Genomic DNA, 20,867 nt, shown 5'->3' on the forward strand with positions numbered 1-20,867 from the left:
ACCACTGCACAGCCCTACACCCTGAAACACTGGCCCCAGCATGAAGCCCTACACTGCCGTAACACAACCGCACTGCCCTAAACCCTGAAATAATAACCCTAGCATGACCCCCTACACTGCCTGAACACCACTGCACTTCCCTAAACCCTGAAACACCACCCCAGCATGATCCCCTACACTACCCAAACACCAAAGCCCTAACCTAAACCCTAAATCTACCCTCAGCATGACCCCCTCCTCTACCCAAACACCACTGCACTACCCTAAACCCTAAAATACTACCCCCACCATGACACCCTACACTACACAACCACCACTGCACTACACTAAAGCCTAAAACTCTACACTGAGCACAATCCCCTACACTACACAAACACCACTGCACTACCCTGAACCCTACATCTACCCTAAGCATGACCCCCTATACTACACAAACATCACTGCACTACCCTAAACCCTAAAACACTACCACCTTTGTGACCCCTACACTACACAAACATAACTGCACTGCCCTAAACCCTAAAACACTAGCCCCAGCACGACCCCCTACACTACACAAACACCACTGCACTGCCCTAAACCCTGAATCACCAGCCCCAGCATGACCCCCTACACTGCTTGAACACCAATGCACTGCCCTAAACCCTGAAACACCAGCCCCAGCAAGACCCCCTACACTACCCAAACACCACTGCACTACCCTAAACCCTAAATATACCCGAAGCATGACCACCTACACTATACAAACATCACTGCACTACCCTAAACCCTAAAACACTACCACCAGCACCACCCCCCTACACTACACAAACACCACAGTCCTACCCTATACTATGAAACACCACTCCAGCACAACCCCCTACACTGCCTGAACACCACTGCAATGCCCTAAACCCTGAAACACCAGCCCCAGCACGACCCCCTACACTGCCCGAACACCACTGCACTGCCCTAAACCCTGAAACACTAGCCTCAGCATGACCCCCTACACTGATTGATCACCACTGCACTACCCTAAACCCTGAAACACAAACCCCAGCACAACCCCCTACACTACCCGAACACCACTGCACTGCCCTAAACCCTGAAACACCACCCCCTGACCCCCTACACTGCCCGAACACCACTACACTGCCCTAAACCCTGAAACACCAGCCCCAACACAACCCCCTACACTGCCCAAACAACACTGCACTGCCCTAAAGCCTGAAACACCAGCCCCAGCAAGACCCCCTACACTGCCTGAACACCACTGCCCTAAACCCTGAAACATCACACCAGCACGAACCCCTACTCTGCCTGAACACCACTGCACTGCCCAAAACCCTGAAACACTAGCCCCAGCACGACCCCCTATACTGCCCGAACACCACTGCACAGCCCTAAACCCTGAAACACTGGCCCCAGCATGAACCCCTACACTGCCGTAACACAGCTGCACTGCCCTAAACCCTGAAATAATACCTCTAGCATGACCCCCTACACTGCCTGAACACCACTGAACTTCCCTAAACCCTGAAACACCACCCCAGCATGATCTCCTATACTACCCAAACACCACTGCACTAAACCCTGAAACACTAGCCCCAGCACGACACCCTACACTACCCAAACAGCACTGCACTACACTAAACCCTGAAACACTAGCCCCAGCACGACCCCCTACACTGCCCGAACACCACTGCACTTCCCTAAACCCTGAAACACTAGCCCCAGCATGACCCTACACTGTCCAAACAGCACTGCACTACCCTAAACCCTGAAACACTAGCCCCAGCACAACCCCCTACTCTGCCCGAACACCACTGCACTGTCCTAAACCCTGAAACACCACCCCAGCATGACCCCCTACACTGCCCCAACACCATTGCACTGCCCTAAACCCTGAAACACCACATCCCGCACAACCCCCTACACTACCAAAACCCCACTGCACTACCCTAAACCCTAAAACACGACCCCCTACACTACACAAACACAACTGCACTATCCTAAATACTAAAACACTACCACAGCACGACCCCCTACACTACACAAATACCACTGCTCTGCCCTAAACCCTAAAACACTAACCCCAACACGACCCCCTACACTACCCAAACACTACTGCACTATTCTAAACCCTAAAACACTACCGCCACAAGGACACCCTACACTACCCAAACACCACTGCACTACCCTACATCCTAAAACACTGCCCCCAGCAGTACCCCTACACTACCCAATCACCATTGCACTACCCTAAACTCTAAATCTATCCACAGCACGACCCCCTACACTTCCCAAACACCAATGCACTACCCTAAACCCTAAAACACGACCCCTATCAAGACCCCTACACTACACCAACACCACTGCACTACTCTAAACCCTACAACACTACACTGAGCACAACCCCCTATACTACACAAACACCACTGCACTACCCTAAACCATAAGTCTACCCCAAGTTCGACCCCCTACACTACCAAAACACCACTGCAATACCCTAAACCCCAAACCACTACCCCAGCATGACCCTCTACATTACCCAAACACCACTGCACTACCCTAAACCCTGAATCTACCCCCAGCATGACCCCCTACACTACCCAAACACCAAAGCCCTAACCTAAACCCTAAATCTACCCTCAGCATAACCCCCTCCTCTACCCAAACACCACTGCACTACCCTAAACCCTAAAATACTACCCCCAGCATGACCCCTACACTACACAAACACCACTGCACTACACTAAACCCTAAAACACAACACTGAGCACAATCCCCTACACTATACAAACACCACTGCACTACCCTAAACCCTAAATCTACCCTAAGCACGACCCCCTACACTACACAAACATCACTTCACTACCCTAAACCTTAAAACACTACCACCAGCGTGACCCCTACACTACACAAACATAACTGCACTGCCCTAAACCCTAAAACACTAGCCCCAGCACGACCCCCTACACTACACAAACACCACTGCACTACCCTAAACCCTGAAACACCAGCCACAGCACGACCCCCTACACTGCCCGAACACCACTGCACTGCCCTAAACCCTGAAACACCAGCCCTAGCACGACCCCTTTCATTACCCAAACAACACTGCACTACCCTAAACCCTCAAATACTACCCCCAGCATAACCCCCTACACTACCCAAACACCACTGCACTACCCTAAACCCTAAAACACTGCCCTACGCACGATCCCCTACACTACCCAAACATCACTACACTATTACACAACCCTAAACCCTAAAACACTACCCCCTGCATGACCCCCTACACTACCCAAAGACCACTGCACTACACTAAACCCTAAAACACGTCCCCCTACACTACACAAACACCGCTGCACTACCCTAAATCCTAAAACACTATCCCCAGCACGACCCCCTACACTACACAAACACCACTGCACTACCCTAAACACTAAAACACGACCCCCTATACTACCCAAACACCACTGCAATACCCTCATCCCTAAAACACTGCCCCCAGCACTACACCCTATACTACCCAAACACCATTGAACTACCCTAAACCCTAAAACACTACTCCCAGCAGTACCCCTACACTACCCAAACACAACTGCTCTATTGTAAACCACTACCCCCAGCACGACCCCCTACACTACCCAAACACCTCTGCACTACCCTAAACCCTAAATCTACGCCCAGCACAACCCCCTACACTACCCAAACAGCACAGCACTACCCTAAACCCTAAATCTACCCCGAGCATGACCCCTTACACTACCCAAACACCACTGCACTACCCTAAACCCTAAATCTACCCTCAGCATGACCACTATACTACCCAAACACCACTGCATTACCCTAAACCCTAAAACACTACCCCCAGCACGACCCCTATACTACACGAGCACCACTGCACTACCGTAAACCATAAAACACTACATTGAGCACAACCCCCTACACTACACAAACACAACTGCATTACCCTAAACCCTAAATCTACCCCAAGCACGACCCCCTACAAAACACAAACATCACTGCACTACCCGAAACACAAAAACACTACCACAAGCACGACCCGCTACACTACACAAACACCACTGCACTATCCTAAACCCTAAATCTACACTAAGCACAACCCCCTACACCACACAAATATCACTGCACTACCCTAAACCCTAAAACACTACCCCCAGCACGACCCCCTACACTACAAGAACACCACTGCACTACCATAAACCATAAAACACTACACTGAGCACAACCCCATACACTACACAAACACCACTGCACTACCATAAACCCTAAATCTACCCCAAGCACAACCACCTATCAAACACAAACATCACTGCACTACCCTAAACCCTGACACACTACCCCCAGCACAACCCCCTACACTACCCAAACAGCACCGCACTACCCTAAACCCTAAATCTACCCTGAGCATGACCCCCTACACTACCCAAACACCACTGCACTACCCTAAACCCTAAATCTACCCTCAGCATGACCCCTATACTACCCAAACACCACTGCACTACCCTAAACCCTAAAACACTACCCCCAGCACGACCCCTATACTACACGAGCACCACTGCACTACTGTAAACCATAAAACACTACATTGAGCACAACCCCCTACACTACGCAAACACAACTGCATTACCCTAAACCCTAAATCTACCCCAAGCACAACCCCCTACAAAACACAAACATCACTGCACTACCCGAAACACCAAAACACTACCACAAGCACGACCCCCTACACTACACAAACACCACTGCACTATCCTAAACCCTAAATCTACACTAAGCACGACCCCCTACACCACACAAATATCACTGCACTACCATAAACCCTAAAACACTACCCCCAGCACGGCCCCCTACACTACAAGAACACCACTGCACTACCATAAACCATAAAACACTACACTGAGCACAACCCCATACACTACACAAACACCACTGTACTACCGTAATCCCTAAATCTACCCCAAGCATGACCACCTATAAAACACAAACATCACTGCACTACCCTAAACCCTAAAACACTACCCCCAGCACAACCCCCTACACTACACAAACACCACTGCAATATCCTAAACCTTAAATCTACACTAAGCACAACCCCCTACACCACTCAAACATCACTGTTCTACCCTAAACCCTAAAACACTACCCCCAGCACGACCCCCTACACCACATGAACACCACTGCACTACCCAAAACCATAAAACACTACACTGAGCACAACCCCCTGCACTACACAAACACCACTGCACTACCATTAACCCTAAATCTACCCCAAGCACGACCCCCTACAAAACACAAACATCACTGCACTACCCTAAACCCTAAAACACTACCACAAGCACGAACCCCTACACTACATAAACACCACTGCACTGCCCTAAACCTTAAAACACTACCCCCAGCACGACCCCCTACACTACACAAACACCACTGCAATATCCTAAAGCCTAAATCTATACCAACCACTACCCCCTACACCACACAAACATCACTGCACTACCTTGAACCATAAAACACTACCCCCAGCAGTACACCCTACACTTCTCAAACACCACGGCTGTACCCTAAACCCTACAACACTGCCCCCATCACTACCCCTACACTACCCTAACACCATTGAATTACCCTAAACCCTAAAACACTACCCCAGCAGTAACCCCTACACTACCCAAACACCACTGCTCTACCCTAAACCACTACACCAGCATGACCCCCTACACTACCCAAACACCACTGCACTACCCTAAACCCTAAATCTACACCCAGCACGACCCTCTACACTACCCAAACACCACTGCACTACCCTAAACCCTAAATCAACCCCCAGCATGACCCCCTACACTACCAAAACACCACTGCACTACCCTAAACCCTAAATCTACCCTCAACACGACCCCTACACTACCCAAACACCACTGCACTACCCTAAACCCTAAGGCACTACCCCCAGCATGACCCCCTACACTACACGAACACCACTGCACTACCCTAAACGATAAAACACTACCCCAAGCACGACCCCCTACAAAACCCAAACATCACTGCACTACCCTAAACCCTAAAACACTACCACAAGCACGACCCCCTACAGTACACAAATACCACTGCACTGCCCTAAACCCTTAACCCCTTCGATGCTGCGCAGATTCCGCCGCTGTGCTGACGGAATCTTGCGCGGGTGTGGTCATGACGGAATGGTTCCGTCATGAGCACAGCTCAACCGTGGGTCATGACGGAACCATTCCGTCATGAGCACCGAAGGGGTTAAACACTACCCCCAGCACGACCCCCTACACTACACAAACACCACTGCACTATCCTAAACCCTACATCTACACTAAGCACGGCCCCCTACACCACACAAACATCACTGCACTACCCTAAACCCTAAAACGCTACCCCCAGCATGATCCCCTACACTACACGAACACCACTGCACTACCCTAAACCATAAAACACTACACTGAGCACAACCCCCTACACTACACAAATACCAATGCACTACCATAAACCCTAAATCTACCCCACGCACGACCCCTACAAAGCACAAACATCACTGCACTACCCTAAACCCTAAAACACTACCACAAGCAAGACCCCCTACACTACACAAATACCACTGCACTGCCCTAAGCCCTAAAACACTACCCCTAGCACGACCCCCTACACTACACAAACACCACTGCACTATCCTAAACCGTAAATCTATACCAAGCATGACCCCCTACACCACACAAACATCACTGCACTACCCTAAACCCTAAACACTACCACCAGCACAACCCCCTACACTACACAAATACCACTGCACTGCCCTAAACCCTAAAACACTACCCCCAGCACGACCCCCTACACTACACAAACACCACTGCACTACCCTAAACACTAAAACACAACCCCCTACACTACCCAAACAGCACTGCACTACCCTAAACCCTAAATCTACCCCGAGCATGACCCCCTACACTACTCAAACACCACTGCACTACCCAAAACCCTAAATCTACCCTCAGCACAACCCCTATACTACCCAAACACCACTGCACTACCCTAAACCCTAAAACACTACCCCCAGCACGACCCCTATACTACACGAGCACCACTGCACTACCCTAAACCCTAAATATACTACATTGAGCACAACCCCCTACACTACACAAACACAACTGCATTACCCTAAACCCTAAATATACCCCAAGCACGACCCCCTACAAAACACAAACATCACTGCACTACCCGAAACCCCAAAACACTACCACAAGCATGACCCCCTTCACTACACAAACACCACTGCACTATCCTAAACCCTAAATCTACACTAAGCACGACCCCCTACACCACACAAATATCACTGCACTACCCTAAACCCTAAAACACTACCCCCAGCACGACCCCCTACACTACAAGAACACCACTGCACTACCATAAACCATAAAACACTACACTGAGCACAACCCCATACACTACACAAACACCACTGCACTACCATAAACCCTAAATCTTCCCCAAGCACGACCACCTATAAAACACAAACATCACTGCACTACCCTAAACCCTAAAACACTACCCCCAGCACGACCCCCTACACTACACAAACACCACTTGAATATCCTTAACTCTAAATCTACACTAAGCGCAACCCCCTACACCACTCAAACATCACTGCTCTACCCTAAACCCTAAAACACTACCCCCAGCATGACTCCCTACACTACACGAACACCACTGCACTGCCCTAAACCATAAACCACTACACTGAGCACAACCCCCTACACTACACAAACACCAATGCACTACCATAAACCTTAAATCTACCCCACCCATGAACCCCTACAAAGCACAAACATCACTGCACTACCCTAAACCCTAAAACACTGCCACAAGCACGACCCCCTACACTACACAAATACCACTGCACTGCCCTAAACCCTAAAACACTACCCCAGCACGACCCCCTACACTACACAAACACCACTGCACTACCCTAAACCCTAAAACACTACCACCAGCACAACCCCCTACACTACACAAATACCACTGCACTGCCCTAAACCCTAAAACACTACCCCCAGCACGACCCCCACACTACACAAACACCACTGTACTATCCCAAACCCTAAATCTATACCAAGCACGACCCCCTACACCACACAAACATCACTGCACTACCCTAAACCCTAAAACACTACCCCAGCTAGACCTCCTACACTACCCAAACACCACGGCACCACCTTGAACCATAAAACACTACCCCCAGCAGTAGCCCCTATACTACCCAAACACCACTGCAGTACCCTAAACCCTAAAACACTGACCCCCGCCCCACCCCCTACACTACCCAAACACCATTGCATTACCCTAATCCCTAAAACACTACCCCCAGCAGTAACTCCTACACTACCCAAACACCACTGCTCTACCCTAAACCACTACCCACAGCATGACCCCCTACACTACCCAAACACCACTGCACCACCCTAAACCCTAAATCTACCCCCAGAACGACTCCCTACACTACCCAAACACCACTGCACTACCCTAAACCCTAAATCTACCCTCAACACGACCCCTACACTACACGAACACCACAGCACTAACCTAAACCCTGAATCTACCCCATGCACGACCCCCTACAAAATACAAACATCACTTCACTCCCCTAAACCCTAAAACAGTATCACAAGCACCACCACCTACACTACACAAACACCACTGCACTGCCCTAAACTCTAAAACACTACCCCCAACATGACCCCCACCACTACACAAACACCACTGCACTATCCTAAACCCTAAATCTATACTAAGCACGACCCCCTACACCACACAAACATCACTGCCCTACCCTAAACCCTAAAACACTACCCCCAGCACGACCCCCTACACTACACGAACACAACTGCACTACCCTAAACCATAAAACACTACACTGAGCACAACCCCCTACACTACACAATCACCACTGCACTACCATAAACCCTAAATCTAACCCAAGCACGACCCCCTACAAAACACAAACATCACTGCACTACCCTAAACCCTAAATTCATATCACAAGAACGACCCCCTACACTACACAAACACCACTGCACTATCCTAAACCCTAAATCTACACTCAGCACGACCCCCTACACCACACAAACATCACTGCCCTACCCTAAACCCTAAAACACTACCCCCAGCACGACCCCCTACACTACACGAACACCACTGCACTACCCTAAACCATAAAACACTACACTGAGCACAACCCCCTACACTACACAATCACCACTGCACTACCATAAACCCTAAATCTACCCCAAGCACGACCCCATACACAACACAAACATCACTGCACTACCATAAACCATAAAACACTACCACAAGCACAATCCCCTACATTGCACAACTACCACTGCCCTGCCCTAAACCCTAAAACACAACCACAAGCACAACCCCCTACACTATACAAACACCACTGCACTATCCTAAACCCTAAATCTACACCAATCACGACCCCCTAGTACACCACACAAACATCACTGCACTACCCTAAACCCTAAAACACTACCACCAGCACGACCCCTACACTACAAAAACCCCACTGCACTACCCTAAACCCTGAAACACTAGCCCCAGCATGACTCCCTACACTGCCCAAACACCACTACACCGCCCTAAACCCTGAAATACAAGCCCCAGAATGGCCCCCTACTCTACTCGAACATCACTGCACTGCCCTTATCCCTGAATCACTAGCCCCAGCATGATCCCCTACACTACCCGAACACCACTGCACTGCCCTAAACCCTGAAACACCCCCTCCAGCAAGACCCCCCACTCTGCCGGAACACCACTGCCCTAAACCCTGAAACACCACCCCCAGCAAGACCCCCTACACTGCCCGAACACCACTGCTCTAAACCCTGAAATACCACCCCCTGCAAGACCCCCTGCACTGCTCGAACACCACTGCACTGCCCTAAACCCTGAAACACCATCCCCACCACAACCCCTACACTGCCCGAACACCACTGCACTACCCTAAAACTCTACCCCAGCACAACCCCCTACACTACCCAAACACAACTGCACTACCCTAAACCCTAAAACACCCCCCCAGCATGACCCCCTACACTGCCCGAACACCACTGCTCTGCCCTATACCCTGAAACACCACCCCCAGCATGACCCCTACACTGCCCGAACACCACTGCACTGCCCTAAACCCTGAAACACCACCCCCCTGCACGACCCCCTGCACGGGCCGAGCACCACTGTACTGACCTAAACCCTGAAACACCACACCCAGCAAGACCCCTACACTACATGAACATCACTGCACTGCCCTAAACCCTGAAACACCCCCAAGAACAACCTCCTATGCTGCCCGAACACCACTGCACTGCCCTAAAGCTTAAAACACCAGCCCCAGCACGACCCCCTACATGTCCTAACTCTGTTGGCATAGTTAGAAACTAGCAATTGAAAAACCTTTCAAATTCACTGAATAAACCATAGCTTACAGGCACGTTCTAGCTAGAAATTAGCATTATAAAAACCTTTGAAATTCACTGAAAAAAACGTAGGTTTCAGGCATGTTTTAGTTGGAAATTAGCATTTAAAAAAACCTTTGAAATTCACTGAAAAAACCATAGGTTTCAGGGACGTTATAGTTAGAAATTAGCATTTAAAAAACCTTTTAAATTCACTGAAAAAACGTAGGTTTCAGGAACATTATAGTTAGTTCGACATTTCACTCGTACAAAACCATAGAAATTCCGGCTTTATTGTTAGTTCACCTAACTATAACTCGCGCCCCCGCAATGCACTGCTGATGACGTCACATATTACATCATTCATGACATGATCAGTGACATCACTGATGACATCACTAATGACATCTCAAATTACGTCACTGATGACAACACTGAGGACATCATCCACTTGGAAATCTGATGCACCTCCTCACACCTGAATATAACCTTTGATACACCCACTCTAAAATACAGACTACCATTTTTGAAAAAATATACACATCAATACCAGTTACTAAATACTCACTGACTGATTCCTAGGCCTACACACACATCCAATCATCCACCCATACAGTCACTCATACATGCAGTCACTCATCAATACAACACTATCATATGCACTCATACACTTATATAGACACTCACACACTGCCACATATCCAGAGTTACTCACACATTTAGTCAGTCATGCAAATAATCAATCATACTTCCCTTTACTCACCTCTACCGTTATACAGACACAACCTCACTCATTCATACAGATACTAACATATAATTACTCTCTTATAGAATCACTATTACAAATACACACTCATCCATGCAGCCACTCGCACAATTACTGAATCTCACATATAGTTATTTATATACACCACCACTCACATATACTGCCTTTTACATAAGTAGTTACTTGCACATGTACCACTGAGACATCCATTTACTCACCAACACATCCATACACACACTCCGCCACCCATACAGCTGTTTCCACATGCACTCTTGAACCCATACACCCAGTGAATCAACCACTCACACATCAATGCACAGAGTCACACACCTCCCACCCACCACACACACACTCAGGCAGCCATACAAATACTCAGGCAAACAATCAATAACCCATATAGGCACTCATGCAGCTACTCACCAACCCATGCAGCAGCGTACACAACAACAGACAGACTGATACAGACTTTCACACAGTTTAATCACTAACCCAGGCATTCTGTAAGACACATTTAATCACTCACTTATACAGTCAGTCACGTACCTACTAAATCCTCCATACAGACATTTATACACCCACTCATTCCTCAATACAGCTTGGCATATATATAAACCAAAATTAAACTTTACAGAAACACACAGGTACTGGATGATGTCATCTGTGATGTCATCAGTGATGTCATTTGAGATGTCATCAGTGATGTCATTAGTGATGTCACTTACCATGTCATGAATGATATAATATGTTTTGTCATCAGCAGTGCATTGCGGGGGCACGAGTTATAGTTAGCTGAACTAACTATAACGCCAGAATTTCTATGGTTTTGTACAAGTAAAATGTCCAACTAACTATAATGTTCCTGAAACCTATGTTTTTTTCAGTTAATTTCTGTTTTTTTAAATACTAATTTCTAACTATAACGTGCCTGAAACCTATGTTTTTTTCAGTGAATTTCAAAGGTTTTTTAAAATGCTAATTTCTAACTATAACATGCCTGAAACCTATGGTTTTTTCAGTGAATTTCAAAGATTTTTTAATGCTAATTTCTAACTATAACGTGCCTGAAACCTATTACCTACTGGCGGTCGCCAGTAGGTAGTTAGAGTTAGGACCTATTTTCCATAGGAAAAGTGTTTTTTTCTTTTCCCAATAACTTTGGCGCCGGTTGACGAATCTTCGCAACATTGTCAAAACTAATGGCCCACTCCAGTCAGCTCCTGTCTTGAAAGTTTCAGTGTGATTAGTCAAGCAGGGGACAAGAAAAAGCGGGTTCCCAAAATGCATTTTTCCATGTTATTTTCCATAGGAAACTTTAGACAAAGCTACAGCCTGAACTGCTGAACAGAATCAGACCAAATTTGGCAAAAAGGTAGCCCTTGGTTCAGAAAGAGTCCTTTTTGTTTAATAGTCTAAATCCATTCAGTAGTTCCTGAGAAATTTAAAAAATAAAAGTTTTGAAAATCAATTTTCCATAGGAAACTTTAGCCAAGGCTACAGCCTGAACTGCTGAAAGGAATTACACCAAATTTTGCAAAAAGGTAGTGCTTGGTTCAAAAAGCGACCTTTTTTTTAAATGGTGTAAATCCGTTCAGTTGTTGCTGAGAAATTCAAAAAATAAAAGTTTTGGTATCTAGGGCAGCGGTGGGTTCGCGAACCCTCCCGACCACGAGCTTCACTGTGATTGGCTGCCAACAGTCCAAACCAGGAAGTGTTGGCAGCCATCTTGTGACTACCGACTCACAAGAAAACAGTGAAATAAAGGTGAAAAACAAGAAAAGGGGACACGGTAAAAACACCCTGACCCCCTAGGCCTGCTCAGGGGATCCCACAAAAAAGCATTTTGTTATATTATAATTTCGGTGGAATTCGCGCTGGGGTCACGAATCCCGCCGAAATTATAAAAAAAAATATGCAGCGTGGGCTTGGGGGGGTTTCTCCATCTGCGATTTGGAAATGCGCCCTCTCTGCGAGAAGTCTCCTGCACAATGCGGAAACACCCTCATTGTCACAATATGTTTATCCGATGCTGTCTCAGATAAGGGCTTGTGCAGCCGGGTGAGTAATTGTTGAAATCAGCGCACTGCCTGAACAGAGAGTCCCCGATCAGGTTCCCGTGCATGGGGGAGTGAACACAGGACTAGTCCGTGCCACACACATACTGCAGGCAGGGCTATGTGTCTGGGCTGCAATGATTCACACATCCCAGGGGCTTCAATTTATGGGCAGCCCGGCCCCCTAGAGAGGGATCCCTGTGGCTCAAAGAGGCCTGAAGACAACCCCTGCGTAATGAATGGAAGACAACTATGGGGAAAACAGAATAACAACTCGCACCTATCTTGTGACATAAAGCTACTCAGAAAGGAGGGGCGTCTATCGGTGCAGGTATGTAGGACCCCCTAGAAGCTTGCAACACCTGGGAGTGTTAGCATGCTCACAGCGCCCACCGCAGGTCCTCTGGGCACTTCACTAATGAGAGTTGTTATTACACCGTTATATTTAGCCACGGACAGACACTCTTCCATCGTTATATTAAATGTCTGAATTACTCCAGTCCTTCAGTCAATGTAAATCTGAGTGGAAGTAGGGTAAAATAAGGTGCTATGTAGCGTTCACTGATATGGAGTAGGGGACCCTCCCAACCCCTCTCACAGTCTGCACACCACACAATTGTTTTTGGCCTCCTGAAGTACTGTACAGAGTATTTTTTTCCAGTGGCAGGTACTTTGGACTTCTTTCATATTGTAACATTTATATACCGCTTCACTCCTCTATGCAGTGCCGAAGCGCTCAAATGGCGAATGTGCTTGTTAATTTCAACCTGCCATTGCAGCGCCTCGACATCAAGACGCTACCCAAAAGCAAGTAATTCTCATAACGGCTTGCAAGTGCCCGTTTCTCAGCGCGTTTAATCCCTGCCGCACTTTTCTGAACCCTGCTGGGAGCTCATTAAGATCCACTAATTGACTGCTAATGTGGTAGCCCATGCGCTGCTCGTGGGGCCGACTTGCTGAATTGCAACGAGTGAGGCATCTCAGCGCTGTACAACAAGCTACTCTGTGTATAGAGCATACGGAGCGTTCATAGTCAAAAAATGGATCTAAAAAGTATTCCACCGTATACCAGGGCACCAGATTACTGCCTCGGTGACAGATTACCAGACCCGGATAACTTTGAAGGCCTCCAGGTTACTTCTAGAGGGACTGGACTGAAGATGTCAGACTATTGACTGGGCGCTATTTTACTGCCAGGCTGAGCAGACTATCTGTACGATCACTAGGTTACCACCGCCACAGGGATTGAACTAAACACACAGGATTAGATTACCACCACCTGGGGTGGACTACCGGTACTGGATTACTTCACAGATTGAGAGGTTACTTCTAGAGGGACAGGGCCATAGAAGTTTGACTCTCGGCCCGGGGGCTATTTTACCGCCAGGCAGTCCAGACTATCTACATGAGCACTAGGTTACTGCCACAGGGATTGAGGTAAACGCACAGGACTAGATTACCTCACCGAGGGGTGCGCTACCTGTACTGGGTTTCTCTGAAGGGCACGGGGCTACTTCCTGGTGGAGTAGATTAAGTTACTGCCGCAGGGAATACACGGCACTACAGGGAGTGGACTACAGGAACCAGATTACTTCCAAGGGAATGGGGTTGCTTTCTGATGGACTGGGCCAAAGGCATCTGAACTCTCTGCAGGGCTTCCACTGGCACCCGTGTTACCTTCTCCACCTCAGGGACGTAGTAATGAAACTATCCTCAGCTGAACTAGTACCAACCACTGGGGTACAGGTTATCTCCAGAGCCACTTGGCCGCAGTCTGCTACCGCCCAATTATTACATCAGTTACGAGGCTGACATCACGGTAAGGGAATTAGCCCAGGGTCCCTTTAGTGCTGCTAGATGACTTTACATCCACACCTGGACACTATGCTGACCCTCCTGATATTTCTTTGAACAAATCAGTGCACTCTTGGATTGTAGTCTGTTTGTTTCAATTAAAGCAACTGAACTAACGCACGTGAAATAATTATTTGCGTAAAAAATAAAGAAAGTTGAGGATCGGATGCCTCCGAGGCCACAGACAGGACCTGCTGTCCCTGCACGCCTCCACATCTCTCGTGGCACAAAATTACGGTATTACCACCACTGCCACGGGTCCCTTCACACTCCCTGGAAGTTGGAAACTCTCGGGCGCTGGGAGGGTAGCCTGGGGTACACATTTAAAGGCACATACCTGCCATTCAGTCTTCCCCAGTAGCGCCATGGTTTTCAGGTGTTTTGGGGCCCTTTTTTTCCCTCCAGCTGCTGCCTCCTTAACTGCGCCCTAAGTCAGAGAGACACACCTGGACTACTGGCTGCCTGGGGCTCGGCGTATGCGCATTGCGGGATCCGAAGTGGTTCACCTGATGAGGTGAAGCCCTGCCCGCCCCCTCCTTCACAGCCCCCTGCCTGCTCTGAAGTCGGCCTGATGTCACTGCAGATCCCAGCCTTGCTGAGCTGGGACTGTTGGCAGAAGTGCGTAGTTTTCACATGCACAACTGCAATACGGTCAGACACCACAAGCACCATGAACGCGCACTTTAAAAACAGGCCCTCTACAGCCCACAGACATAAAAAACAAAATACAGTTACAACACAGAAGTGCATATTCACGGCATATGGACACAGTCCTCAGAAAGACTACATGTATACAGTTACAACAAAAAGCATACATACAAAATCCCACATACATAAAAAAGGATACACAAGATATATTTAGACACAGAAAACTCATGCACAGACAATAATAATTGCCACACAAAGCACAGACAATCGTCCATACGAAAATAGAAAATCCACAAAAGGAACATAGGCATAAAAACATGCCTGAATATGCAAAATGAAATCCTGCACAATCATATAAACTTAAGAAGGCACAAAGACAATATACATACCTATCAAAGCATGCGTGCATACCTAGAAATAAACAATTAACGCATGCAAAGGATACATATAGAACTAGAAAGATGTAAACCTATGAGAGCATACTTAAATAAAGGCAGGTAAATGCATACTTCACAAATTCAGGAAAGGGTTCCCATAAACACAGAGACAGGATTAAATAGATGAACTGGTACAAAAAAAGAATACTTCCAAAATATTGCAAAAAGCAGGCATATCAGACACACCCAAACAACCACCAGAGTTTAAAACTGCACAGAACATGCATAATTGAAAATACGCATAAATTGAAAAATAAAGATGGGGCCAACATAATATATTGAATAAGAGACCAAATACACTATGTAGATAATCCATAAATACCGAATTCTTAATACCGAATTTTACCGATTCGGTATTAAGAAATCGGTATTTCTTATGTAGCTAATGAATTGGTAAAAAATACCGATTCCTTAATATTCTTTATTACCGAATCGGTAATACCGATACAGTAATAAGGAATACCTACCCATTCATTCCCATGGGCTTGGGGGCCCAAAGGAATGAATGTAAAGCCATTCTGTATTAGCCTTTCGGTATTACCGAATCTGTAATACCGGGAGGTATTTCAAGTGTGCCAGGGTGTCCAAAGGACACCCTGTTGCACCCCTGAAATGTGCCTGTGTGCACATGTTGCACACATACATGCCTTAAGGGCATGGATGTGTGCTACATGGCACTTAAAAAAAAATTCAAAAGTGAATTTTTAAAGGAATTCGTTAATTACCACCAACTTGAAGTTGGTGGTAATTAATGAATTGTTAAAGCACATAAACACTCTTTTATGTGCTTTCTACACTGCATTTACCGAATCAATAAATACAGATTCGGTAAATACCAAATCGGTAAATACCGATTCGGTATTTACCGAATCATCACCTACATTAGGAATGGCTAAATACCGGTCGGTAACTCTGAAATTTACTGAATTTCGGGGTTACCGACCGGTATTTCGCCACCTATATCGGGCCCCCAAGTCATACATTTTTAAAAAGGATACCTTAAAGTACACATAATAAAATCATAAACCAAAAGTACATGAATGTCAAACATGTACCCAAACTATATATAAAAGCAAGGACGTATGAAAAATATACATACATGAAATATATATAATAGCATACGAACAATACATAAAATAAATGTGCACATGTTCAAGTACACCGAACATTAATTGGACATCCTCCTATCAAAATACTAACTTCTCATGCTTGGGATACTGCCCTCCCCCCGCATTAAACCCATGATTCATTTATGCCTCATCCGCTTGCTCTGCAGGTACATTTCACATACTCTTGTATCATATCGGCCAATAAATAAAATTCAATTACATTAAGATAGTGTCGGAATGGGTGTGGCTTAGTGCAGTATTTGTGAGCAGTTGTGTTTCACGCCTGTAACCATTGGCTTGAATATGTAATTTTGGCACACATAGCTGTTGTTGCAGTTTGCAGAAGACTGTTGCCATTTTAATAAGCTGAAGAGGGAGCAGGATACGTCCCCCTTACAAATTGGCACCCTGGAATTTGAAGGTTGTGATCCTGGACAGGTCTCTTGCAGGCAGTGTCCAGGTGTGCCCTGTTCTTCTCTGATCGATAACCAATGGCAGGCTGGTACTACCCTGGCATGGCATGGGCATGCATCTCTAGATTCCTGGTGTACCAGGAATCCATTCTCCCGTGGGCAATTTCATCCCTTTCAGCATTCACTAGCAGACAAATCCATAAAAAAAGAAGTTTCAAATCGCATGTTCGTGTCCCTTGGCACAGCCTGTAATACTGTTTAATATAATCATTCACTAAAAAGACGGGTGAGAATATTTTGACCATAGAAATCACAATTGTAAATTTCGCAAAGACACTAGCTTGCATGAACGGAATACAGTTCATGGTCGGAAACGTGTACCTAAAAATTAAAAGTTTACAAGGATAAAAGCAAACTGGGAGTGTAAACATATCAACAAACCTATTATAAATTGCTGGGCATTTTGCTGGTGCCTTTCAGTGTTCGCATCAGCAGTGCTACATGTGGAGTATGTCAAACCGGTATAAAAAGATTAATATATAAACTGAATTTATTGTTAAAAATATATTTTCGAACGAAGGCGAATGAATTTCCTTTAATGAATAATTTGAAATAATTCTTTTTTGCACATCAGTCCATATTCTAAAATATAATAAAGCTTTGATTCTGAACGTTGTATTCCCATTTCAGTCCTAAAAAGTGAAGTTTTAGTCTAACAAAAATACAAACATTTTACAAAAAAAACGGCAGGGTACTTTTTATATTTCCGAATCTATACGAAAAACATTCAGATTTTTTAAAATGAAAATATCAGTTTACAAATTTTGGATGGTATTCAGTTTGCTACAGGCAATTGAAGATCTCTCCATATTAAAAAAGCCACTTCTTGTGAAAGTTACGGAGCAATCGTGTACAACAAAATACGTTATTCATTCTTGGTCACCGTAAATCTTCTTCTCTCCAGTTGAATGTGTGTTTTTTTATGATTTTCAGTAATTCCTCACTGTTACCAAGCATAGAGTAATTGCAGACTGACTGATAGGCACTCCACTTGTCTTTGACCTGCATATAGAGCCAGCCATCACGACATGAGGAAATAAGGCCCACGCCCCCCCTAAAAAAAGAGTGTAGGATTCAGAACTTTTTTTTAGCATATAAAGAAGCCTTTCAGTATGTGTACGATGAAAAAAAAAATATATATATATATATATATATATATATATATATATATACATTCACTGAAAAAAACCAAAGGTTTCAGGGCCGTTATAGTTAGGAATTGCCATTTAAAAAACCTTAGAAATTCACTAAAAAAACCATAGGTTTCAGGGGCGTTATAGTTAGCTGGACATTTCCCTCGCACAAAACCCTAGAAATTCCCCTGTTATAGTTAGTTCAGCTAACTATAACTCGTGCCCCCGCAATGCACTGCTGATGAGGTCACATATTACATCACTCATGACATGGTCAATCTCAAATGACATCACTCATGACATCACTAATGACGTCATCCAGTGACTGTGTGTTTCTGTAAATTTTAAATATGTTTTATATATTTATAGTGAGAGGCCTATGGAAGAATGAGTGGGTATATAGGTGTGTGAATGGGTGATTTTCTAGGTGCGTAACTGACTCTATAAGTGAGTCATTAAATGTATCTTACTGCAGACTAGTGACTAAAGTGTGTGAATGTCTGTATGTGTCTGTGTGTTGGTGTATAAGTGGCTGCATGGTTTTGTGAATAGCTATATGAGTGTCTATATGGGTTATTGATTGGTTGTCTGAGTATCTGTATGGGTGCCTGAGTGCTTGTGTGGGTAGGGTATGTGTGACTCTGTGCATAGATGTGTGAGTGGGTGATTCAGTGGGTGCATGGTTTTAAGAGTGCATCTGTGATGGACTGTATGGTTGGGTGACTGTATGTAAGGGTGTGTTAGTGATTGAATATATATCTCAGTTGTACATGTGTCAGTAACTACATATGTGAAACGCAGTGTATATGCGTGTAAGAGTATATACCTATCTATATGTGAGAGTGTGTGATTTTGGGAGTGGCTGTATGGATGAGTGTGTGCTTGTATCAGTAATTGTATAAGAGCCTCAGAATTTGTTAGTATTTTTATGAGTAAGTGAACTTGAGTGTGTTTAACTGTATAGGTGAGTAAATTGGACTGTGATTAATTATTTGCATGACCTACTAGATGTGTCAGTACCTCAATGGATGATTGGCGGTGTGTGAGTGTCTCTATAGGTATATAAATGCATATGATAGTCCTGTACAGAGTGACTGTAAGTATGAGTGACTGTACAGGTGAGTGAGTGGAGATGTATGTAGACCTAAGAGTCAATGAGTTGGTGTGTAGTTATTGGTATTGGAGTATCTATGGTTTTCAAAATGGCCGTCTGAAATTTTGAGTCAGTGTATCAAAGGTTATATTAGGGTGTGAGAAGATGCACTAATTTATCACATGGATGACGTCATCAGTGATGTCATCAGTGATGTCATTTGAGATGTCATCAGTGATGTCACGACCATGTCATGAGTGATATAATATGTGACGTCATCAGCAGTGCATTGCGGGGGCACGAGTTATAGTTAGCTGAACTAACTATAACAGGGGAATTTCTAGGGTTTTGTATGAGGGACATGTCCAGCTAACTATAATGCCCCTGAAACCAATGGTTTTTTTAGTGAATTTCTAAGGTTTTTTAAATGCCAATTCCTAACTATAATGCCCCGGAAACCTTTGGTTTTTTCAGTGAATTTCAAAGGTTTTTTAAATGCCAATTTCTAACTATAACGTGCATGAAACCTATGTTTTTTTCAGTGAATTTCAAAGGTTTTTTAAATGCTAATTCCTATCTATAACTTATCTCTGAAGATATCATGTTTAATGATTTTCATTGGATTTGTATATTTTTCAAATTCAGTGTGTCAATTTCATTAATTACGTTTTTTTTAAAATACGTTTTTTATCACCATTTTTTAAACTTATTTTTTCAATGAATTCTTTTAAAAATTAAAAAATATTATTTGAAGTTAATGGGTTTTTCAAACATATTTTTTAACTATATGTTCAAAACTTTATTTTATATATATTT

The 20,867-nt window shown here is 45.3% G+C and overlaps 1 protein-coding gene across 1 annotated transcript in view; it reads right to left on the minus strand.

Annotated features, from left to right (window-relative positions):
* The window catches only part of LOC146798102 (cytochrome P450 2G1-like), a 610,713-nt gene that overhangs the window by 80,766 nt on the left and 509,080 nt on the right, over positions 1-20,867 (minus strand). The window lies entirely within an intron of this gene.

Source organism: Triturus cristatus, chromosome 9, assembly GCF_964204655.1.
Source record: "Triturus cristatus chromosome 9, aTriCri1.1, whole genome shotgun sequence".
In the NCBI taxonomy this organism is placed as follows: Eukaryota; Metazoa; Chordata; class Amphibia; order Caudata; family Salamandridae; genus Triturus; species Triturus cristatus.